The sequence below is a fragment of the Oncorhynchus keta genome, unplaced genomic scaffold, assembly GCF_023373465.1.
Source record: "Oncorhynchus keta strain PuntledgeMale-10-30-2019 unplaced genomic scaffold, Oket_V2 Un_contig_26790_pilon_pilon, whole genome shotgun sequence".
Lineage (NCBI taxonomy): Eukaryota > Metazoa > Chordata > Actinopteri > Salmoniformes > Salmonidae > Oncorhynchus > Oncorhynchus keta.
This window is the reverse complement of record NW_026285169.1, coordinates 1-24,329: the sequence shown is the minus strand read 5'-3', so window position 1 is coordinate 24,329 and position 24,329 is coordinate 1. Positions and strand designations below refer to the sequence as shown.

At 42.8% G+C, this 24,329-nt stretch overlaps 4 long non-coding RNA genes and 1 pseudogene across 51 annotated transcripts; 2 read left to right on the top strand and 3 right to left on the bottom strand.

Moving 5' to 3' along the window:
* The first annotated feature begins 1,674 nt into the window (after positions 1-1,674).
* On the top strand, positions 1,675-21,338 carry LOC127922707 (ADP-ribosylation factor-like protein 6; annotated as a pseudogene).
* LOC127922711 (uncharacterized) lies at positions 3,190-4,968 on the top strand. Of its 2 annotated transcripts, none has more exons than XR_008112007.1 (5): positions 3,190-3,257; positions 3,428-3,467; positions 3,628-3,707; positions 4,108-4,187; positions 4,228-4,968. It is a non-coding gene; the product is annotated as an uncharacterized LOC127922711 (long non-coding RNA). The 2 variants fall into 2 exon arrangements; XR_008112008.1 differs by having other exon boundaries at positions 4,268-4,283.
* LOC127922709 (uncharacterized) lies at positions 8,382-9,843 on the bottom strand. Of its 39 annotated transcripts, none has more exons than XR_008111964.1 (8): positions 9,702-9,822; positions 9,626-9,663; positions 9,360-9,587; positions 9,162-9,237; positions 9,086-9,123; positions 8,840-8,924; positions 8,679-8,792; positions 8,468-8,555 (listed from the first exon to the last, which is right to left on the bottom strand). It is a non-coding gene; the product is annotated as an uncharacterized LOC127922709 (long non-coding RNA). The 39 variants fall into 39 exon arrangements; XR_008111982.1 differs by having other exon boundaries at positions 9,360-9,549; XR_008111962.1 differs by lacking the exon at positions 9,626-9,663 and adding an exon at positions 9,284-9,321.
* Positions 11,196-20,951, bottom strand: LOC127922708 (uncharacterized). 3 transcript variants are annotated; one of them, XR_008111958.1, is made up of 6 exons: positions 19,174-19,307; positions 17,071-17,543; positions 15,274-17,010; positions 13,950-14,528; positions 11,454-13,716; positions 11,196-11,280 (listed from the first exon to the last, which is right to left on the bottom strand). It is a non-coding gene; the product is annotated as an uncharacterized LOC127922708 (long non-coding RNA). The 3 variants fall into 3 exon arrangements; XR_008111959.1 differs by lacking the exons at positions 11,196-11,280; positions 17,071-17,543; positions 19,174-19,307 and adding exons at positions 17,544-17,709; positions 19,559-20,951 and having other exon boundaries at positions 12,857-13,716; positions 15,274-16,897; XR_008111960.1 differs by lacking the exons at positions 11,196-11,280; positions 17,071-17,543; positions 19,174-19,307 and adding an exon at positions 19,672-20,951 and having other exon boundaries at positions 12,857-13,716.
* A 2,251-nt stretch (positions 21,339-23,589) lies between the features above and the next one.
* On the bottom strand, positions 23,590-24,328 carry LOC127922710 (uncharacterized). 7 transcript variants are annotated; one of them, XR_008112003.1, is made up of 3 exons: positions 24,295-24,328; positions 24,118-24,203; positions 23,590-24,074 (listed from the first exon to the last, which is right to left on the bottom strand). It is a non-coding gene; the product is annotated as an uncharacterized LOC127922710 (long non-coding RNA). The 7 variants fall into 7 exon arrangements; XR_008112001.1 differs by having other exon boundaries at positions 23,590-23,945; XR_008112000.1 differs by lacking the exon at positions 24,295-24,328 and having other exon boundaries at positions 23,590-23,945; positions 24,032-24,117; positions 24,161-24,284.
* Between the last annotated feature and the right edge of the window lies 1 nt (position 24,329).

Genomic DNA, 24,329 nt, shown 5'->3' with positions numbered 1-24,329 from the left:
TGTAATTAACCACTACTAATCTATTCCTGTGTAATTAACCACTACTAATCTATTCCTGTGTAATTAACCACTCCTAATCTATTCCTGTGTAATTAACCACTACTAATCTATTCCTGTGTAATTAACCACTACTAATCTATTCCTGTGTAATTAACCACTACTAATCTATTCCTGTGTAATTAACCACTACTAATCTATTCCTGTGTAATTAACCACTACTAATCTATTCCTGTGTAATTAACCACTACTAATCTATTCCTGTGTAATTAACCACTACTAATCCATTCCTATAATCTATTCCTGTAATTAACCACTACTAATCTATTCCTGTGTAATTAACCACTCCTAATCTATTCCTGTGTAATTAACCACTCCTAATCTATTCCTGTGTAATTAACCACATTTAAAATTTCATCAATTCATTTCCAGTTCCCCCATTACATTTCCTTGAATTTTATTAATATAGATTTATTTCACAGAACGGGAGGCACTTTGAAAATATGAAGTATAAGCGAAGTATTTTTTACAAATCTATTCCTGTGTAATTAACCACTACTAATCTATTCCTTTGTAATTAACCACTACTAATCTATTCCTGTGTAATTAACCACTACTAATCTATTCCTGTGTAATTAACCACTACTTTTGATGTATTTATTAATATATATTTTTATTTAACCAGGTAGGCCAGTTGAGAACAAGTTCTCATTTACAATTGCGACCCTGACCAAGATAAAGCAAAGCAGTGCGACATGAACAACACAGAGTTACACATGGAGTAAAACAAACATACAGTCAATAATACAGTAGACAAAAATCTATATACAGTGTGTGCAAATGTAGTAAGATTAGGGAGTTAAGGCAATGAATAGGCCATGGTGGCGAAGTAATTACAATTTAGCAATTAAACACTGGACCGAATGGTAAATGTGCAAGTAGAGATACTGGGGTGCAAAGGAGAAGAAGAAAATACAATATGGGGATGAGGTAGTTGGATGAGGTATTTACAGATGGGCTGTGTAGGGGTACAGTGATCTGTAAGCTGCTCTGACAGCTGATGCTTAAAGTTAGTGAGGGAGATGTGAGTGATTTTTGCAATTGTTCCAGTCATTGGCAGCAGAGAACTGGAAGGAAAGGTGACCAAAGGAGGAATTGGCTTTGGGGGCGGCCAGTGAGATATACCTGCTGGGAGCACGTGCTACGGGTGGGTGTTGTTATGGTGACCAGTGAGCTGAGATAAGGCGGCGCTTTACCTAGCATAGACTTGTAGATGACCTGGAGCCAGTGGGTTTGGCGACGAATATGAAGCGAGGGCCATCCAATGAGAGCGTACAGGTTGCAGTGGTGGGTAGTGTATGGAGCTTTGGTGACAAAATGGATGGCACTGTGATAGACTGCATCCAATTTGCTGAGTAGAGTGTTGGAAGCTATTTTGTAAATGACATCGCCGAAGTCAAGGATTGGTAGGATGGTCAGTTTTACGAGGGTATGTTTGGCAGCATGAGTGAAGGATGCTTTGTTTGCGAAATAGGAAGCCAATTCTAGATTTAATTTTGGATTGGAGATGTTTAATATGAGTCTGAAGGAGAGTTTACAGTCTAACCAGATACCAAGATTTCTGTAGTTGTCCACATATTCTAAGTCAGAGCCGTCCAGAGCAGTGACACCGATCTAATCTATTCCTGTGTCATGCAGGCCCAGACACAAGACATCGTCCCGACCATTGGCTTCAGCATCGAGAAGTTCAAGACATCAAGGTAATCAATAAGACAATAATGGATGACTGTACGATGGTCAGATGTTCTGAACTATACCTTGAAATCGGTTGTTGGGGAACGTTGTCTGAACGTTACCACTACGATGTCCTTGAATGAGTCCCTAATGGCATCCCATTTCCAATATAGTGCACTACTTTTCTCTCAGTCTTCTAAATCCTCCTCTTCTCTCCAGTCTTCTAAATCCTCCTCTCTCTCCAGTCTCTAAATCCTCATCTTCTCTCCAGTCTTCTAAATCCTCCTCTCTCTCCAGTCTCCAAATCCTCGTCTTCTCTCAGTCTTCTAAATCCTCCTCTTCTCTCCAGTCTTCTAAATCCTCCTCTTCTCTCCAGTCTTCTAAATCCTCCTCTCTCTCCAGTCTTCAAAATCCTCCTCTTCTCTCAGTCTTCTAAATCCTCCTCTTCTCTCAGTCTTCTAAATCCTCCTCTTCTCTCCAGTCTTCTAAATCCTCCTCTTCTCTCCAGTCTTCAAATCCTCCTCTTCTCTCAGTCTTCTAAATCCTCCTCTTCTCTCCAGTCTTCTAAATCCTCGTCTTCTCCAGTCTTCTAAATCCTCCTCTTCTCTCCAGTCTTCTAAATCCTCCTCTTCTCTCCAGTCTTCTAAATCCTCCTCTTCTCTCCAGTCATCTAAATCCTCCTCTTCTCTCCAGTCATCTAAATCCTCTTCTTCTCTCCAGTCTTCTAAATCCTCTTCTTCTCTCCAGTCTTCTAAATCCTCCTCTTCTCTCCAGTCTCTAAATCCTCCTCTTCTCTCCAGTCCTCTAAATCCTCCTCTTCTCTCCAGTCTTCTAAATCCTCCCCTTCTCTCCAGTCTTCTAAATCCTCCTCTTCTCTCCAGTCTTCTAAATCCTACTCTTCTCTCAGTCTTCTAAATCCTCCTCTCTCTCCAGTCTCTAAATCCTCTTCTTCTCTCCAGTCTCTAAATCCTCCTCTTCTCTCCAGTCTTCTAATCCTCCACTCTCTCCAGTCTCTAAATCCTCTTCTTCTCTCCAGTCTTCTAAATCCTCCTCTTCTCTCCAGTCTCTAAATCCTCTTCTTCTCTCCAGTCTTCTAAATCCTCCTCTTCTCTCCAGTCTCTAAATCCTCTTCTTCTCTCAGTCTCTCCTTCACAGTGTTCGACATGTCTGGCCAAGGGGCGGTACAGAAACCTCTGGGAACATTACTACAAGTGAGTCTGTTCACACACACACACACACACACACACACACACACACACACACACACACACACACACACACACACACACACACACACACGGTAGGTAGTACTGACAGTGAATCATGTTGACCCTTGCCCCTCTCTCCCCAGGGAGGGTCAAGCCATCATCTTTGTGGTGGACAGTGGAGACAAGTTGAGGATGGTGGTCGCTAAAGAGGAACTGGACACCCTCCTGAACCACCCAGGTGAATCATCTTCCTCATTATACCCTCCTGAACCACCCAGGTGAATCATCTTCCTCATTATACACTCCTGAACCACCCAGGTGAATCATCTTCCTCATTATACACTCCTCAACCACCCAGGTGAATCATCTTCCTCATTATTCACTCCTCAACACTCCTGAACCACCCAGGTGAATCATCTTCCTCATTATACACTCCTGAACTACCCAGGTGAATCATCTTCCTCATTATACACTCCTGAACCACCCAGGTGAATCATCTTCCTCATTACACACTCCTGAACCACCCAGGTGAATCATCTTCCTCATTATACACTCCTGAACCACCCAGGTGAATCATCTTCCTCATTATACACTCCTCAACCACCCAGGTGAATCATCTTCCTCATTATACCCTCCTGAACCACCCAGGTGAATCATCTTCCTCATTATATACTCCTGAACCACCCAGGTGAATCATCTTCCTCATTACACACTCCTGAACCACCCAGGTGAATCATCTTCCTCATTATACCCTCCTGAACCACCCAGGTGAATCATCTTCCTCATTATACCCTCCTCAACCACCCAGGTGAATCATCTTCCTCATTATACCCTCCTGAACCACCCAGGTGAATCATCTTCCTCATTACACACTCCTGAACCACCCAGGTGAATCATCTTCCTCATTACACACTCCTGAACCACCCAGGTGAATCATCTTCCTCATTATACCCTCCTGAACCACCCAGGTGAATCATCTTCCTCATTATACACTCCCGAACCACCCAGGTGAATCATCTTCCTCATTATTCACTCCTGAACCACCCAGGTGAATCATCTTCCTCATTATTCACTCCTGAACCACCCTGGTGAATCATCTTCCTCATTATACACTCCTGAACCACCCAGGTGAATCATCCTCCCCATTATACACTCCTCAACCACCCAGGTGAATCATCTTCCTCATTATACACTCCTGAACCACCCAGGTGAATCATCCTCCTCATTATACACTCCTGAACCACCCAGGTGAATCATCTTCCTCATTATTCACTCCTGAACCACCCAGGTGAATCATCTTCCTCATTATACACTCCTGAACCACCCAGGTGAATCATCTTCCTCATTATACACTCCTGAACCACCCAGGTGAATCATCTTCCTCATTATTCACTCCTGAACCACCCAGGTGAATCATCTTCCTCATTATTCACTCCTGAACCACCCAGGTGAATCATCTTCCTCATTATTCACTCCTGAACCACCCTGGTGAATCATCCTCCTCATTATACACTCCTGAACCACCCAGGTGAATCATCTTCCTCATTATTCACTCCTGAACCACCCAGGTGAATCATCTTCCTCATTATACACTCCTGAACCACCCAGGTGAATCATCTTCCTCATTATTCACTCCTGAACCACCCAGGTGAATCATCTTCCTCATTATTCACTCCTGAACCACCCAGGTGAATCATCTTCCTCATTATACACTCCTCAACACTCCTGAACCACCCAGGTGAATCATCTTCCTCACTATACACTCCTGAACCACCCAGGTGAATCATCTTCCTCATTATTCACTCCTGAACCACCCAGGTGAATCATCTTCCTCATTATACACTCCTGAACCACCCAGGTGAATCATCTTCCTCATTATTCACTCCTGAACCACCCAGGTGAATCATCTTCCTCATTATTCACTCCTGAACCACCCAGGTGAATCATCTTCCTCATTATACACTCCTCAACACTCCTGAACCACCCAGGTGAATCATCTTCCTCATTATTCACTCCTGAACTACCCAGGTGAATCATCTTCCTCATTATACACTCCTGAACCACCCAGGTGAATCATCTTCCTCATTATACACTCCTCAACACTCCCCAACCACCCAGGTGAATCATCTTCCTCACTATACACTCCTGAACCACCCAGGTGAATCATCTTCCTCATTATTCACTCCTCAACACTCCTGAACCACCCAGGTGAATCATCTTCCTCATTATACACTCCCTGAACCACCCATGTGAATCATCTTCCTCATTATTCACTTCAGGCAGTTTATTTGAACCACCACAGGTGAATCATCTTCCTCATTATACACTCCTGAACCACCCAGGTGAATCATCTTCCTCATTATTCACTCCTGAACTACCCAGGTGAATCATCTTCCTCATTATACCCTCCTGAACCACCCAGGTGAATCATCTTCCTCATTATACACTCCTGAACCACCCAGTGAATCATCTTCCTCATTATACACTCCTCAACCACCCAGGTGAATCATCCTCCTCATTATACACTCCTCAACCACCCAGGTGAATCATCCTCCTCATTATTCCTCAACCACCCAGGTGAATCATCTTCCTCATTATACACTCCTCAACCAGGTGAATCATCTTCCTCATTATACACTCCTCAACACTCCCCAACCACCCAGGTGAATCATCTTCCTCACTATACACTCCTGAACCACCCAGGTGAATCATCCTCCTCATTATACACTCCTGAACTACCCAGGTGAATCATCTTCCTCATTATACACTCCTGAACCACCCAGGTGAATCATCCTCCTCATTATACACTCCTGAACTACCCAGGTGAATCATCTTCCTCATTATACACTCCCCAACCACCCAGGTGAATCATCTTCCTCACTATACACTCCTCAACCACCCAGGTGAATCATCTTCCTCACTATACACTCCTCAACCACCCAGGTGAATCATCTTCCTCTTATACACTCCTGAACCACCCAGGTGAATCATCTTCCTCACTATACACTCCTCAACCACCCAGGTGAATCATCTTACTCATTATACACTCCTCAACCACCCAGGTGAATCATCTTCCTCACTATACACTCCTCAACCACCCAGGTGAATCATCTTCCTCATTATTCACTCCTCAACCACCCAGGTGAATCATCCTCCTCATTACCCATTACTGAACTACCCAGGTGAATCATCTTCCTCATTATTCACTCCTCAACCACCCAGGTGAATCATCTTCCTCATTATACACTCCTCAACCACCCAGGTGAATCATCTTCCTCATTATACACTCCTCAACCACCCAGGTGAATCATCTTCCTCATTATACACTCCTGAACCACCCAGGTGAATCATCTTCCTCATTATTCACTCCTCAACACTCCTGAACTACCCAGGTGAATCATCCTCCTCATTATACACTCCTGAACCACCCAGGTGAATCATCCTCCTCATTATACACTCCTGAACCACCCAGGTGAATCATCTTCCTCATTATTCACTCCTGAACCACCCAGGTGAATCATCTTCCTCATTATACACTCCTGAACCACCCAGGTGAATCATCTTCCTCATTATACACTCCTCAACCACCCAGGTGAATCATCTTCCTCATTATACACTCCTCAACCACCCAGATGAATCATCTTCCTCATTATTCACTCCTGAACTACCCAGGTGAATCATCTTCCTCATTATACACTCCTGAACCACCCAGGTGAATCATCTTCCTCATTATACACTCCTCAACACTCCCCAACCACCCAGGTGAATCATCTTCCTCACTATACACTCCTGAACCACCCAGGTGAATCATCTTCCTCATTATTCACTCCCCAACCACCCAGGTGAATCATCTTCCTCACTATACACTCCTGAACCACCCAGGTGAATCATCCTCCTCATTATTCACTCCTCAACCACCCAGGTATCAATTTAACGACTAACCAACACATGATAACATGAACCGAGCCAATAGTATTCTTGGAAACCAGATCCGAGAGACTGTCAAGACTGTTTTTTTTAATGCTGGTTAATTATCATTATATGCAGGCAGTTTATTTAACGTAATGTCCCTTTACCTCCACAGTTAACGCCTGGTCTTTTTAACGTAATGTCCCTTTATCTCCACAGTTAACGCCTGGTCTTTTAACGTAATGTCCCTTTACCTCCACAGTTAACGCCTGGTCTTTTTAACGTAATGTCCCTTTACCTCCACAGTTAACGCCTGGTCTTTTTAACGTAATGTCCCTTTACCTCCACAGTTAACGCCTGGTCTTTTTAACGTAATGTCCCTTTACCTCCACAGTTAACGCCTGGTCTTTTTAACGTAATGTCCCTTTACCTCCACAGTTAACGCCTGGTCTTTTTAACGTAATGTCCCTTTACCTCCACAGTTAAACGCCTGGTCTTTTTAACGTAATGTCCCTTTATCTCCACAGTTAAACGCCTGGTCTTTTTAACGTAATGTCCCTTTACCTCCACAGTTAACGCCTGGTCTTTTTAACGTAATGTCCCTTTACCTCCACAGTTAACGCCTGGTCTTTTTAACGTAATGTCCCTTTACCTCCACAGTTAAACGCCTGGTCTTTTTAACGTAATGTCCCTTTACCTCCACAGTTAACGCCTGGTCTTTTTAACGTAATGTCCCTTTACCTCCACAGTTAACGCCTGGTCTTTTTAACGTAATGTCCCTTTACCTCCACAGTTAAACGCCTGGTCTTTTTAACGTAATGTCCCTTTACCTCCACAGTTAACGCCTGGTCTTTTTAACGTAATGTCCCTTTACCTCCACAGTTAACGCCTGGTCTTTTTAACGTAATGTCCCTTTACCTCCACAGTTAACGCCTGGTCTTTTTAACGTAATGTCCCTTTACCTCCACAGTTAACGCCTGGTCTTTTAACGTAATGTCCCTTTACCTCCACAGTTAACGCCTGGTCTTTTTAACGTAATGTCCCTTTACCTCCACAGTTAAACGCCTGGTCTTTTTAACGTAATGTCCCTTTACCTCCACAGTTAACGCCTGGTCTTTTAAACGTAATGTCCCTTTACCTCCACAGTTAACGCCTGGTCTTTTTAACGTAATGTCCCTTTACCTCCACAGTTAACGCCTGGTCTTTTAAACGTAATGTCCCTTTATCTCCACAGTTAACGCCTGGTCTTTTTAACGTAATGTCCCTTTACCTCCACAGTTAACGCCTGGTCTTTTTAACGTAATGTCCCTTTACCTCCACAGTTAACGCCTGGTCTTTTAAACGTAATGTCCCTTTACCTCCACAGTTAAACGCCTGGTCTTTTGTTGTGTTGATCTGTAGATTAACACTGTTATACCCACATGGTCCCTATCAAGGGCACAGCTATTGACCACAGACTGTACAGTACCTGAGAGACCTTACAAATAATGATTCCACCTGATTCTAACCTTGTCTCTGTAGACGTAAAGCACCGACAGATCCCCCTGATTCTAACCTTGTCTCTGTAGATGCAAAGCACCCCCTGATTCTAACCTTGTCTCTGTAGACGCAAAGCACCGCCTGATTCTAACCTTGTCTCTGTAGATGTACGGCACCGCCTGATTCTAACCTTGTCTCTGTAGACGTAAAGCACCGCCTGATTCTAACCTTGTCTCTGTAGATGTACGGCACCGCCTGATTCTAACCTTGTCTCTGTAGACGCAAAGCACCAACGGATCCCCCTGATTCTAACCTTGTCTCTGTAGATGCAAAGCACCCCCTGATTCTAACCTTGTCTCTGTAGATGTAAAGCACCGCCTGATTCTAACCTTGTCTCTGTAGATGTAAAGCACCGCCTGATTCTAACCTTGTCTCTGTAGACGTAATGCACCGCCTGATTCTAACCTTGTCTCTGTAGATGTAAAGCACCGGCAGATCCCCCTGATTCTAACCTTGTCTCTGTAGACGTAAAGCACCGGCAGATCCCCCTGATTCTAACCTTGTCTCTGTAGACGTAAAGCACCGCCTGATTCTAACCTAGTCTCTGTAGATGTATAGCACCGCCTGATTCTAACCTTGTCTCTGTAGATGTAAAGCACCAACGGATCCCCCTGATTCTAACCTTGTCTCTGTAGATGCAAAGCACCCCCTGATTCTAACCTTGTCTCTGTAGATGCAAAGCACCCCCTGATTCTAACCTTGTCTCTGTAGACGTAAAGCACCGCCTGATTCTAACCTTGTCTCTGTAGATGTATAGCACCCCCTGATTCTAACCTTGTCTCTGTAGATGTAAAGCACCCCCTGATTCTAACCTTGTCTCTGTAGATGTAAAGCACCCCCTGATTCTAACCTTGTCTCTGTAGATGTAAAGCACCGTCGGATCCCCTGATTCTAACCTTGTCTCTGTAGATGTAAAGCACCCCCTGATTCTAACCTTGTCTCTGTAGACGTAAAGCACCGCCTGATTCTAACCTTGTCTCTGTAGATGTAAAGCACCGCCTGATTCTAACCTTGTCTCTGTAGATGTAAAGCACCCCCTGATTCTAACCTTGTCTCTGTAGATGTAAAGCACCCCCTGATTCTAACCTTGTCTCTGTAGATGTAAAGCACCGCCTGATTCTAACCTTGTCTCTGTAGATGTAAAGCACCCCCTGATTCTAACCTTGTCTCTGTAGATGTAAAGCACCGCCTGATTCTAACCTTGTCTCTGTAGATGCAAAGCACCCCCTGATTCTAACCTTGTCTCTGTAGACGTAAAGCACCGCCTGATTCTAACCTTGTCTCTGTAGATGTATAGCACCCCCTGATTCTAACCTTGTCTCTGTAGATGTAAAGCACCCCCTGATTCTAACCTTGTCTCTGTAGATGTAAAGCACCCCCTGATTCTAACCTTGTCTCTGTAGATGTAAAGCACCCCCTGATTCTAACCTTGTCTCTGTAGATGTAAAGCACCGCCGGATCCCCCTGCTGTTCTTTGCCAACAAGATGGACGTGAGAGACGCCCTGTCTTCAGTCAAGGTCTCCCAGCTCCTCTGTCTGGAGAACATCAAGGACAAGCCCTGGCACATCTGGTAGATTACTGCACCTGTACATAGCCCACCTATAATTTAGCCCAAACAACTACCTCTTTCCCTACTGTATTTATTTAATTTTATTTATTTATTTTGCTCCTTTGCACCCCATTATTTTTATTTCTACTTTGCACATTCTTCCATTGCAAATCTACCATTCCAGTGTTTTACTTGCTATATTGTATTTACTTTGCCACCATGGCCTTTTTTTTGCCTTTACCTCCCTTCTCACCTCATTTGGTCACATCGTATATAGACTTGTTTATACTATATTATTGACTGTATGTTTTACTCCATGTGTAACTCTGTTGTTGTATCTGTCGAACTGCTTTGCTTTATCTTGGTCAGGGTCGCAATTGTAAATGAGAATGACTTGTTCTCAACTTGCCAACAAGGTTACATAAAGGTGAAATAAATCAAACATTTATAAGATGAGTTCTAAAACACCCAGAATCCTTGTTGGCACATTTCACGTTTGTAGACCAGCACCACTACGGTCCGTTACAGCGCATTAGATTTCATCGGGTCTGTTTTTTTAGTCCAACCTCCAGAACAGGCCATTTTGGTTATATGACAAAACCTTTTCTAATCGTTGTTGAGGCGTTTGGTTTTCACTGACCTGCTCTCTTTTGTGTCTGTTTCAGTGCCAGCGATGCTGTGAAAGGGGAAGGTTTACCTGAAGGCGTCGATTGGCTGCAAGGTGCGGCAAGACTCTCTCTCTCTCTCTCGTGGTTTCAGCACCACTAAATGTGTTTGATTTGATTTCTCCATAGTTATGTGATATGTAGAAACTAATAGCTTCATTTACATTTAAATGTAATTATTTCCATTTGACTTCTGTCTGTAGATGAAATGTCACTGTGAGTATTTGACGTCATTAGTGTAGTAGACTGGCAGTAGAACCCCATAATGAACCTCTAGTCCACGTCATTAGTGTTTAGTGTAGTAGACTGGCAGTAGAACCCCATAATGAACCTCTAGTCCACGTCATTAGTGTTTAGTGTAGTAGACTGGCAGTAGAACCCCATAATGAACCTCTAGTCCACGTCATTAGTGTAGTAGACTGGCAGTAGAACCCCATAATGAACCTCTAGTCCACGTCATTAGTGTTTAGTGTAGTAGACTGGCAGTAGAACCCCATAATGAACCTCTAGTCCACGTCATTAGTGGAAGTAGACTGGCAGTAGAACCCCATAATGAACCTCTAGTCCACGTCATTAGTGTTTAGTGTAGTAGACTGGCAGTAGAACCCCATAATGAACCTCTAGTCCACGTCATTAGTGTTTAGTGTAGTAGACTGGCAGTAGAACCCCATAATGAACCTCTAGTCCACGTCATTAGTGTTTAGTGTAGTAGACTGGCAGTAGAACCCCATAATGAACCTCTAGTCCACGTCATTAGTGTTTAGTGGAGTAGACTGGCAGTAGAACCCCATAATGAACCTCTAGTCCACGTCATTAGTGTAGTAGACTGGCAGTAGAACCCCATAATGAACCTCTAGTCCACGTCATTAGTGTTTAGTGTAGTAGACTGGCAATAGAACCCCATAATGAACCTCTAGTCCACGTCATTAGTGTTTAGTGTAGTAGACTGGCAGTAGAACCCCATAATGAACCTCTAGTCCACGTCATTAGTGTTTAGTGTAGCAGACTGGCAGTAGAACCCCATAATGAACCTCTAGTCCACGTCATTAGTGTAGTAGACTGGCAGTAGAACCCCATAATGAACCTCTAGTCCACGTCATTAGTGTTTAGTGTAGTAGACTGGCAGTAGAACCCCATAATGAACCTCTAGTCCACGTCATTAGTGTTTAGTGTAGTAGACTGGCAGTAGAACCCCATAATGAACCTCTAGTCCACGTCATTAGTGTAGTAGACTGGCAGTAGAACCCCATAATGAACCTCTAGTCCACGTCATTAGTGTTTAGTGTAGTAGACTGGCAATAGAACCCCATAATGAACCTCTAGTCCACGTCATTAGTGTTTAGTGTAGTAGACTGGCAGTAGAACCCCATAATGAACCTCTAGTCCACGTCATTAGTGTTTAGTGTAGCAGACTGGCAGTAGAACCCCATAATGAACCTCTAGTCCACGTCATTAGTGTAGTAGACTGGCAGTAGAACCCCATAATGAACCTCTAGTCCACGTCATTAGTGTTTAGTGTAGTAGACTGGCAGTAGAACCCCATAATGAACCTCTAGTCCACGTCATTAGTGTTTAGTGTAGTAGACTGGCAGTAGAAGCGCATAATGAACCTCTAGTCCACGTCATTAGTGTAGTAGACTGGCAGTAGAACCCCATAATGAACCTCTAGTCCACGTCATTAGTGTAGTAGACTGGCAGTAGAACCCCATAATGAACCTCTAGTCCACATCATTAGTGTTTAGTGTAGTAGACTGGCAGTAGAACCCCATAATGAACCTCTAGTCCACGTCATTAGTGTTTAGTGTAGCAGACTGGCAGTAGAACCCCATAATGAACCTCTAGTCCACGTCATTAGTGTAGTAGACTGGCAGTAGAACCCCATAATGAACCTCTAGTCCACGTCATTAGTGTTTAGTGTAGTAGACTGGCAGTAGAACCCCATAATGAACCTCTAGTCCACGTCATTAGTGTTTAGTGTAGTAGACTGGCAGTAGAACCCCATAATGAACCTCTAGTCCACGTCATTAGTGTTTAGTGTAGCAGACTGGCAGTAGAACCCCATAATGAACCTCTAGTCCACGTCATTAGTGTAGTAGACTGGCAGTAGAACCCCATAATGAACCTCTAGTCCACGTCATTAGTGTTTAGTGTAGAAGACTGGCAGTAGAACCCCATAATGAACCTCTAGTCCACGTCATTAGTGTAGTAGACTGGCAGTAGAACCCCATAATGAACCTCTAGTCCACATCATTAGTGTTTAGTGTAGTAGACTGGCAGTAGAACCCCATAATGAACCTCTAGTCCACGTCATTAGTGTTTAGTGTAGTAGACTGGCAGTAGAACCCCATAATGAACCTCTAGTCCACGTCATTAGTGTTTAGTGTAGTAGACTGGCAGTAGAACCCCATAATGAACCTCTAGTCCACGTCATTAGTGTTTAGTGTAGTAGACTGGCAGTAGAACCCCATAATGAACTTCTAGTCCACGTCATTAGTGTTTAGTGTAGTAGACTGGCAGTAGAACCCCATAATGAACCTCTAGTCCACGTCATTAGTGTTTAGTGTAGTAGACTGGCAGTAGAACCCCATAATGAACCTCTAGTCCACGTCATTAGTGTTTAGTGTAGCAGACTGGCAGTAGAACCCCATAATGAACCTCTAGTCCACGTCAGTAGTGTAGTAGACTGGCAGTAGAACCCCATAATGAACCTCTAGTCCACGTCATTAGTGTTTAGTGTAGTAGACTGGCAGTAGAACCCCATAATGAACCTCTAGTCCACGTCATTAGTGTAGTAGACTGGCAGTAGAACCCCATAATGAACCTCTAGTCCACGTCATTAGTGTTTAGTGTAGTAGACTGGCAGTAGAACCCCATAATGAACCTCTAGTCCACGTCATTAGTGTTTAGTGTAGTAGACTGGCAGTAGAACCCCATAATGAACCTCTAGTCCACGTCATTAGTGTTTAGTGTAGTAGACTGGCAGTAGAACCCCATAATGAACCTCTAGTCCACGTCATTAGTGTTTAGTGTAGCAGACTGGCAGTAGAACCCCATAATGAACCTCTAGTCCACGTCATTAGTGTAGTAGACTGGCAGTAGAACCCCATAATGAACCTCTAGTCCACGTCATTAGTGTTTAGTGTAGTAGACTGGCAGTAGAACCCCATAATGAACCTCTAATCCACGTCATTAGTGTTTAGTGTAGTAGACTGGCAGTAGAACCCCATAATGAACCTCTAGTCCACGTCATTAGTGTTTAGTGTAGTAGACTGGCAGTAGAACCCCATATTGAACCTCTAGTCCACGTCATTAGTGTAGTAGACTGGCAGTAGAACCCCATAATGAACCTCTAGTCCACGTCATTAGTGTTTAGTGTAGAAGACTGGCAGTAGAACCCCATAATGAACCTCTAGTCCACGTCATTAGTGTTTAGTGTAGTAGACTGGCAGTAGAACCCCATAATGAACCTCTAGTCCACGTCATTAGTGTAGAAGACTGGCAGTAGAACCCCATAATGAATCTCTAGTCCACGTCATTAGTGTTTAGTGTAGTAGACTGGCAGTAGAACCCCATAATGAACCTCTAGTCCACGTCATTAGTGTAGTAGACTGGCAGTAGAACCCCATAATGAACCTCTAGTCCACGTCATTAGTGTTTAGTGTAGAAGACTGGCAGTAGAACCCCATAATGAACCTCTAGTCCACGTCATTAGTGTTTAGTGTAGTAGACTGGCAGTAGAACCCCATAATGAACCTCTAGTCCACGTCATTAGTGTTTAGTGTAGTAGACTGGCAGTAGAACCCCATAATGAACCTCTAGTCCACGTCATTAGTGTTTAGTGTAGTAGACTGGCAGTAGAACCCCATAATGAACCTCTAGTCCACGTCATTAGTGTAGTAGACTGGCAGTAGAACCCCATAATGAACCTCTAGTCCACGTCATTAGTGTTTAGGGTAGTAGACTTGCAGTAGAACCCCATAATGAAACTCTAGTCCACGTCATTAGTGTTTAGTGTAGTAGACTGGCAGTAGAACCCCATAATGAACCTCTAGTCCACGTCATTAGTGTTTAGTGTAGTAGACTGGCAGTAGAACCCCATAATGAACCTCTAGTCCACGTCATTAGTGTTTAGTGTAGTAGACTGGCAGTAGAACCCCATAATGAACCTCTAGTCCACGTCATTAGTGTTTAGTGTAGTAGACTGGCAGTAGAACCCCATAATGAACCTCTAGTCCACGTCATTAGTGTTTAGTGTAGTAGACTGGCAGTAGAACCCCATAATGAACCTCTAGTCCACGTCATTAGTGTAGTAGACTGGCAGTAGAACCCCATAATGAACCTCTAGTCCACGTCATTAGTGTTTAGTGTAGTAGACTGGCAGTAGAACCCCATAATGAACCTCTAGTCCACGTCATTAGTGTAGTAGACTGGCAGTAGAACCCCATAATGAACCTCTAGTCCACGTCATTAGTGTAGTAGACTGGCAGTAGAACCCCATAATGAATCTCTAGTCCACGTCATTAGTGTTTAGTGTAGTAGACTGGCAGTAGAACCCCATAATGAACCTCTAGTCCACGTCATTAGTGTAGTAGACTGGCAGTAGAACCCCATAATGAACCTCTAGTCCACGTCATTAGTGTAGTAGACTGGCAGTAGAACCCCATAATGAACCTCTAGTCCACGTCATTAGTGTTTAGTGTAGTAGACTGGCAGTAGAACCCCATAATGAACCTCTAGTCCACGTCATTAGTGTAGTAGACTGGCAGTAGAACCCCATAATGAACCTCTAGTCCACGTCATTAGTGTTTAGTGTAGTAGACTGGCAGTAGAACCCCATAATGAACCTCTAGTCCACGTCATTAGTGTTTAGTGTAGTAGACTGGCAATAGAACCCCATAATGAACCTCTAGTCCACGTCATTAGTGTAGTAGACTGGCAGTAGAACCCCATAATGAACCTCTAGTCCACATCATTAGTGTTTAGTGTAGTAGACTTGCAGTAGAACCCCATAATGAAACTCTAGTCCACGTCATTAGTGTTTAGTGTAGTAGACTGGCAGTAGAACCCCATAATGAACCTCTAGTCCACGTCATTAGTGTTTAGTGTAGTAGACTGGCAGTAGAACCCCATAATGAACCTCTAGTCCACGTCATTAGTGTTTAGTGTAGTAGACTGGCAATAGAACCCCATAATGAACCTCTAGTCCACGTCATTAGTGTTTAGTGTAGTAGACTGGCAGTAGAACCCCATAATGAACCTCTAGTCCACGTCATTAGTGTTTAGTGTAGCAGACTGGCAGTAGAACCCCATAATGAACCTCTAGTCCACGTCATTAGTGTAGTAGACTGGCAGTAGAACCCCATAATGAACCTCTAGTCCACGTCATTAGTGTTTAGTGTAGTAGACTGGCAGTAGAACCCCATAATGAACCTCTAGTCCACGTCATTAGTGTTTAGTGTAGTAGACTGGCAGTAGAACCCCATAATGAACCTCTAGTCCACGTCATTAGTGTAGTAGACTGGCAGTAGAACCCCATAATGAACCTCTAGTCCACGTCATTAGTGTTTAGTGTAGTAGACTGGCAATAGAACCCCATAATGAACCTCTAGTCCACGTCATTAGTGTTTAGTGTAGTAGACTGGCAGTAGAACCCCATAATGAACCTCTAGTCCACGTCATTAGTGTTTAGTGTAGCAGACTGGCAGTAGAACCCCATAATGAACCTCTAGTCCACGTCATTAGTGTAGTAGACTGGCAGTAGAACCCCATAATGAACCTCTAGTCCACGTCATTAGTGTTTAGTGTAGTAGACTGGCAGTAGAACCCCATAATGAACCTCTAGTCCACGTCATTAGTGTTTAGTGTAGTAGACTGGCAGTAGAAGCGCATAATGAACCTCTAGTCCACGTCATTAGTGTAGTAGACTGGCAGTAGAACCCCATAATGAACCTCTAGTCCACGTCATTAGTGTAGTAGACTGGCAGTAGAACCCCATAATGAACCTCTAGTCCACATCATTAGTGTTTAGTGTAGTAGACTGGCAGTAGAACCCCATAATGAACCTCTAGTCCACGTCATTAGTGTTTAGTGTAGCAGACTGGCAGTAGAACCCCATAATGAACCTCTAGTCCACGTCATTAGTGTAGTAGACTGGCAGTAGAACCCCATAATGAACCTCTAGTCCACGTCATTAGTGTTTAGTGTAGTAGACTGGCAGTAGAACCCCATAATGAACCTCTAGTCCACGTCATTAGTGTTTAGTGTAGTAGACTGGCAGTAGAACCCCATAATGAACCTCTAGTCCACGTCATTAGTGTTTAGTGTAGCAGACTGGCAGTAGAACCCCATAATGAACCTCTAGTCCACGTCATTAGTGTAGTAGACTGGCAGTAGAACCCCATAATGAACCTCTAGTCCACGTCATTAGTGTTTAGTGTAGAAGACTGGCAGTAGAACCCCATAATGAACCTCTAGTCCACGTCATTAGTGTAGTAGACTGGCAGTAGAACCCCATAATGAACCTCTAGTCCACATCATTAGTGTTTAGTGTAGTAGACTGGCAGTAGAACCCCATAATGAACCTCTAGTCCACGTCATTAGTGTTTAGTGTAGTAGACTGGCAGTAGAACCCCATAATGAACCTCTAGTCCACGTCATTAGTGTTTAGTGTAGTAGACTGGCAGTAGAACCCCATAATGAACCTCTAGTCCACGTCATTAGTGTTTAGTGTAGTAGACTGGCAGTAGAACCCCATAATGAACTTCTAGTCCACGTCATTAGTGTTTAGTGTAGTAGACTGGCAGTAGAACCCCATAATGAACCTCTAGTCCACGTCATTAGTGTTTAGTGTAGTAGACTGGCAGTAGAACCCCATAATGAACCTCTAGTCCACGTCATTAGTGTTTAGTGTAGCAGACTGGCAGTAGAACCCCATAATGAACCTCTAGTCCACGTCAGTAGTGTAGTAGACTGGCAGTAGAACCCCATAATGAACCTCTAGTCCACGTCATTAGTGTTTAGTGTAGTAGACTGGCAGTAGAACCCCATAATGAACCTCTAGTCCACGTCATTAGTGTAGTAGACTGGCAGTAGAACCCCATAATGAACCTCTAGTCCATGTCATTAGTGTTTAGTGTAGTAGACTGGCAGTAGAACCCCATAATGAACCTCTAGTCCACGTCATTAGTGTTTAGTGTAGTAGACTGGCAGTAGAACACCATAATGAACCTCTAGTCCACGTCATTAGTGTTTAGTGTAGTAGACTGGCAGTAGAACCCCATAATGAACCTCTAGTCCACGTCATTAGTGTTTAGTGTAGCAGACTGGCAGTAGAACCCCATAATGAACCTCTAGTCCACGTCATTAGTGTAGTAGACTGGCAGTAGAACCCCATAATGAACCTCTAGTCCACGTCATTAGTGTTTAGTGTAGTAGACTGGCAGTAGAACCCCATAATGAACCTCTAGTCCACGTCATTAGTGTTTAGTGTAGTAGACTGGCAGTAGAACCCCATAATGAACCTCTAGTCCACGTCATTAGTGTTTAGTGTAGTAGACTGGCAGTAGAACCCCATATTGAACCTCTAGTCCACGTCATTAGTGTAGTAGACTGGCAGTAGAACCCCATAATGAACCTCTAGTCCACGTCATTAGTGTTTAGTGTAGAAGACTGGCAGTAGAACCCCATAATGAACCTCTAGTCCACGTCATTAGTGTTTAGTGTAGTAGACTGGCAGTAGAACCCCATAATGAACCTCTAGTCCACGTCATTAGTGTAGAAGACTGGCAGTAGAACCCCATAATGAATCTCTAGTCCACGTCATTAGTGTTTAGTGTAGTAGACTGGCAGTAGAACCCCATAATGAACCTCTAGTCCACGTCATTAGTGTAGTAGACTGGCAGTAGAACCCCATAATGAACCTCTAGTCCACGTCATTAGTGTTTAGTGTAGAAGACTGGCAGTAGAACCCCATAATGAACCTCTAGTCCACGTCATTAGTGTTTAGTGTAGTAGACTGGCAGTAGAACCCCATAATGAACCTCTAGTCCACGTCATTAGTGTTTAGTGTAGTAGACTGGCAGTAGAACCCCATAATGAACCTCTAGTCCACGTCATTAGTGTTTAGTGTAGTAGACTGGCAGTAGAACCCCATAATGAACCTCTAGTCCACGTCATTAGTGTAGTAGACTGGCAGTAGAACCCCATAATGAACCTCTAGTCCACGTCATTAGTGTTTAGGTAGTAGACTTGCAGTAGAACCCCATAATGAAACTCTAGTCCACGTCATTAGTGTTTAGTGTAGTAGACTGGCAGTAGAACCCCATAATGAACCTCTAGTCCACGTCATTAGTGTTTAGTGTAGTAGACTGGCAGTAGAACCCCATAATGAACCTCTAGTCCACGTCATTAGTGTTTAGTGTAGTAGACTGGCAGTAGAACCCCATAATGAACCTCTAGTCCACGTCATTAGTGTTTAGTGTAGTAGACTGGCAGTAGAACCCCATAATGAACCTCTAGTCCACGTCATTAGTGTTTAGTGTAGTAGACTGGCAGTAGAACCCCATAATGAACCTCTAGTCCACGTCATTAGTGTAGTAGACTGGCAGTAGAACCCCATAATGAACCTCTAGTCCACGTCATTAGTGTTTAGTGTAGTAGACTGGCAGTAGAACCCCATAATGAACCTCTAGTCCACGTCATTAGTGTAGTAGACTGGCAGTAGAACCCCATAATGAACCTCTAGTCCACGTCATTAGTGTAGTAGACTGGCAGTAGAACCCCATAATGAATCTCTAGTCCACGTCATTAGTGTTTAGTGTAGTAGACTGGCAGTAGAACCCCATAATGAACCTCTAGTCCACGTCATTAGTGTAGTAGACTGGCAGTAGAACCCCATAATGAACCTCTAGTCCACGTCATTAGTGTAGTAGACTGGCAGTAGAACCCCATAATGAACCTCTAGTCCACGTCATTAGTGTTTAGTGTAGTAGACTGGCAGTAGAACCCCATAATGAACCTCTAGTCCACGTCATTAGTGTAGTAGACTGGCAGTAGAACCCCATAATGAACCTCTAGTCCACGTCATTAGTGTTTAGTGTAGTAGACTGGCAGTAGAACCCCATAATGAACCTCTAGTCCACGTCATTAGTGTTTAGTGTAGTAGACTGGCAATAGAACCCCATAATGAACCTCTAGTCCACGTCATTAGTGTAGTAGACTGGCAGTAGAACCCCATAATGAACCTCTAGTCCACATCATTAGTGTTTAGTGTAGTAGACTTGCAGTAGAACCCCATAATGAAACTCTAGTCCACGTCATTAGTGTTTAGTGTAGTAGACTGGCAGTAGAACCCCATAATGAACCTCTAGTCCACGTCATTAGTGTTTAGTGTAGTAGACTGGCAGTAGAACCCCATAATGAACCTCTAGTCCACGTCATTAGTGTTTAGTGTAGTAGACTGGCAGTAGAACCCCATAATGAACCTCTAGTCCACGTCATTAGTGTAATAGACTGGCAGTAGAACCCCATAATGAACCTCTAGTCCACGTCATTAGTGTTTAGTGTAGTAGACTGGCAGTAGAACCCCATAATGAACCTCTAGTCCACGTCATTAGTGTTTAGTGTAGTAGACTGGCAGTAGAACCCCATAATGAACCTCTAGTCCACGTCATTAGTGTTTAGTGTAGTAGACTGGCAGTAGAACCCCATAATGAACCTCTAGTCCACGTCAGTAGTGTAGTAGACTGGCAGTAGAACCCCATAATGAACCTCTAGTCCACGTCATTAGTGTTTAGTGTAGTAGACTGGCAGTAGAACCCCATAATGAACCTCTAGTCCACGTCATTAGTGTAGTAGACTGGCAGTAGAACCCCATAATGAACCTCTAGTCCACGTCATTAGTGTTTAGTGTAGTAGACTGGCAGTAGAACCCCATAATGAACCTCTAGTCCACGTCATTAGTGTAGTAGACTGGCAGTAGAACCCCATAATGAACCTCTAGTCCACGTCATTAGTGTTTAGTGTAGTAGACTGGCAGTAGAACCCCATAATGAACCTCTAGTCCACGTCATTAGTGTTTAGTGTAGTAGACTGGCAATAGAACCCCATAATGAACCTCTAGTCCACGTCATTAGTGTAGTAGACTGGCAGTAGAACCCCATAATGAACCTCTAGTCCACGCCGTTCCAGTCGTCTGCCTTGGTCACCTTTCTCCCTTTGTGACGTGTCTCTAGATCCCTGTAAACCTCCCACTGTTCATAGCTCTTCTTACGACCTCTTATAACCCCTCCCCCTTTTCTTAGAGAACAATTTGAGATCTGATTGTTCCTCCGTTTTTTGTTGTTGTTTAAAACCAGATCAAATCAGAACGATGAGAACCTGAGAGGTTGAGAGAACGACGACGGGGAGGGGGGGTGAGGAGGGGGGAAATGCCATCGTCTGGGTGGCGTCATGGCAACACTGGAGTCCCTCGGCCGTTGACCCCACCCCCCCCCCCTAATGGTGTAAATTCTCAACATGACTCCTACCACCACCCAACCACACACACACACACTCAGAAGAGTTGGAGCCAGCTATGACCTCCGACCTTTAAAGATCAACCAGTCTGGATGGAGGACGAGCCTCTCCAACGGCCCCTGGAAATAGATAGTCTTTTCTTCAGATCATTCACACATCTTCCCACCAGTCTCTCTGTTTACCCTCATTTCAAATGACCCAATAAACCATTTTTAAATGGAGTATTGTTTTGTATTGGACTGATATTCTACAGTAATGTTTTGGACTGATATTCTACAGTAATGTTTTGGACTTATTCTACAGTAATGTTTTTACACTGATATTCTACAGTAATGTTATGGACTGATATTCTACAGTAATGTTATGGACTGATATTCTACAGTAATGTTATGGACTGACATATTACAGTAATGTATTGGACTGATATTCTACAGTAATGTTTTGGACTGATATTCTACAGTAATGTTATGGACTGATATTCTACAGTAATGTTATGGACTGATATTCTACAGTAATGTTTTGGACTGATATTCTACAGTAATGTTATGGACTGATATTCTACAGTAATGTTATGGACTGATATTCTACAGTAATGTTATGGACTGATATTCTACAGTAATGTTATGGACTGATATTCTACAGTAATGTTATGGACTGATATTCTACAGTAATGTTTTGGACTGATATTCTACAGTAATGTATTGGACTGATATTCTACAGTAATGTTTTGGACTGATATTCTACAGTAATGTTTTGGACTGATATTCTACAGTAATGTTTTGGACTGATATTCTACAGTAATGTTATGGACTGATATATTACAGTAATGTTTTGGACTGATATTCTACAGTAATGTTATGGACTGATATTCTACAGTAATGTTATGGACTGATATCCTACAGTAATGTTATGGACTGATATATTACAGTAATGTTTTGGACTGATATATTACAGTAATGTTTTGGACTGATATATTACAGTAATTTTTTTACACTGATATTCTACAGTAATGTTTTGGACCGATATTCTACAGTAATGTTTTGGACTGATATATTACAGTAATGTTTTGGACTGATATTCTACAGTAATGTTATGGACTGATATTCTACAGTAATGTTATGGACTGATATATTACAGTAATGTTTTGGACTGATATATTACAGTAATGTTTTGGACTGATATATTACAGTAATGTTTTGGACTGATATTCTACAGTAATGTTATGGACTGATATATTACAGTAATGTTTTGGACTGATATATTACAGTAATGTTTTGGACTGATATTCTACAGTAATGTTTTGGACTTAAATTATACAGTAATGTTTTGGACTGATATATTACAGTAATGTTTTGGACTGATATTCTACAGTAATGTTATGGACTGATATTCTACAGTAATGTTATGGACTGATATTCTACAGTAATGTTATGGACTGATATTCTACAGTAATGTTATGGACTGATATTCTACAGTAATGTTATGGACTGATATTCTACAGTAATGTTATGGACTGATATTCTACAGTAATGTTATGGACCGATATTCTACAGTAATTTTTTAAACTGATATTCTACAGTAATGTTATGGACTGATATTCTACAGTAATGTTATGGACTGATATTCTACAGTAATGTTATGGACTGATATTCTACAGTAATGTTATGGACTGATATTCTACAGTAATGTTATGGACTGATATTCTACAGTAATGTTATGGACTGATATTCTACAGTAATGTTATGGACTGATATTCTACAGTAATGTTATGGACTGATATTCTACAGTAATGTTATGGACTGATATTCTACAGTAATGTTATGGACTGATATTCTACAGTAATGTTATGGACTGATATTCTACAGTAATGTTATGGACTGATATTCTACAGTAATGTTATGGACTGATATTCTACAGTACCTACTTGGTACTCTCAAAACACTAGTTTAATATGTCCTGTTCATGTTGGATTCTCCTGGTAACGAACCGTAAACAACCAGTGGGGAAACTATGTATTGAATAACAACGATTGTATTCTGTAAATGTTTGTGGGTTTAAATATACCGCGTGTTGTTGTTGTAGCTTAGCGTTTGCCAGGCTCATAGCGTGTTGTTGTTGTAGCTTAGCGTTTGCCAGGCTCATAGCATGACAACAGGAATAATATGATGTTTGTTGGTTTAAATATACCGCGTGTTGTTGTTGTAGCTTAGCGTTTGCCAGGCTCATAGCGTGTTGTTGTTGTAGCTTAGCGTTTGCCAGGCTCATAGCATGACAACAGGAATAATATGATGTGTGTAATTCTTCATCAAAATTATATTTTTTTTATACTGCAGATCATGACTCAAATGGTTGTACATTTAGACGTTGACAGACACTTCAGGTAAAAAGGCCCAAGAAGTTGTAAAATACGAAAACACTCAAGGCCCACAAGTTTTATCACAGCACACCTATGAATTAGTCCTTATTTATCTAATGTAGAGTTTCTCTTCTCCAACTGAGTCTTCACGTAGTGTTTCCAACGGTTCTGAGACGTCCATTTATTTGCATTGTACTGTTGAAGGTATGAGCAGAATTTGTGTGTTTTTGACTGTGTTGTATCTGGTGAGGACAGATGGTATGTTGTCAGAGTATTAGTCTTCTACATGTTGTATCTGACATGGTAGTGGACCAGTGTCAACATGACTGAGAAGACACATGACCTGGTAGTAGACCAGTGTCAACATGACTGAGAAGACACATGACCTGGTAGTAGACCAGTGTCAACATGACTGAGAAGACACATGACCTGGTAGTAGACCAGTGTCAACATGACTGAGAAGACACATGACCTGGTATTAGACCAGTGTCAACATGACTGAGAAGACACATGACATGGTAGTAGACCAGTGTCAACATGACTGAGAAGACACATGACCTGGTAGTAGACCAGTGTCAACATGACTGAGAAGACACATGACCTGGTAGTGGACCAGTGTCAACATGACTGAGAAGACACATGACCTAGTAGTAGACCAGTGTCAACATGACTGAGAAGACACATGACCTGGTAGTAGACCAGTATCAACATGACTGAGAAGACACATGACCTGGTAGTGGACCAGTGTCAACATGACTGAGAAGACACATGACCTGGTAGTAGACCAGTGTCAACATGACTGAGAAGTCACATGACCTGACCTGGTAGTAGACCAGTGTCAACATGACTGAGAAGT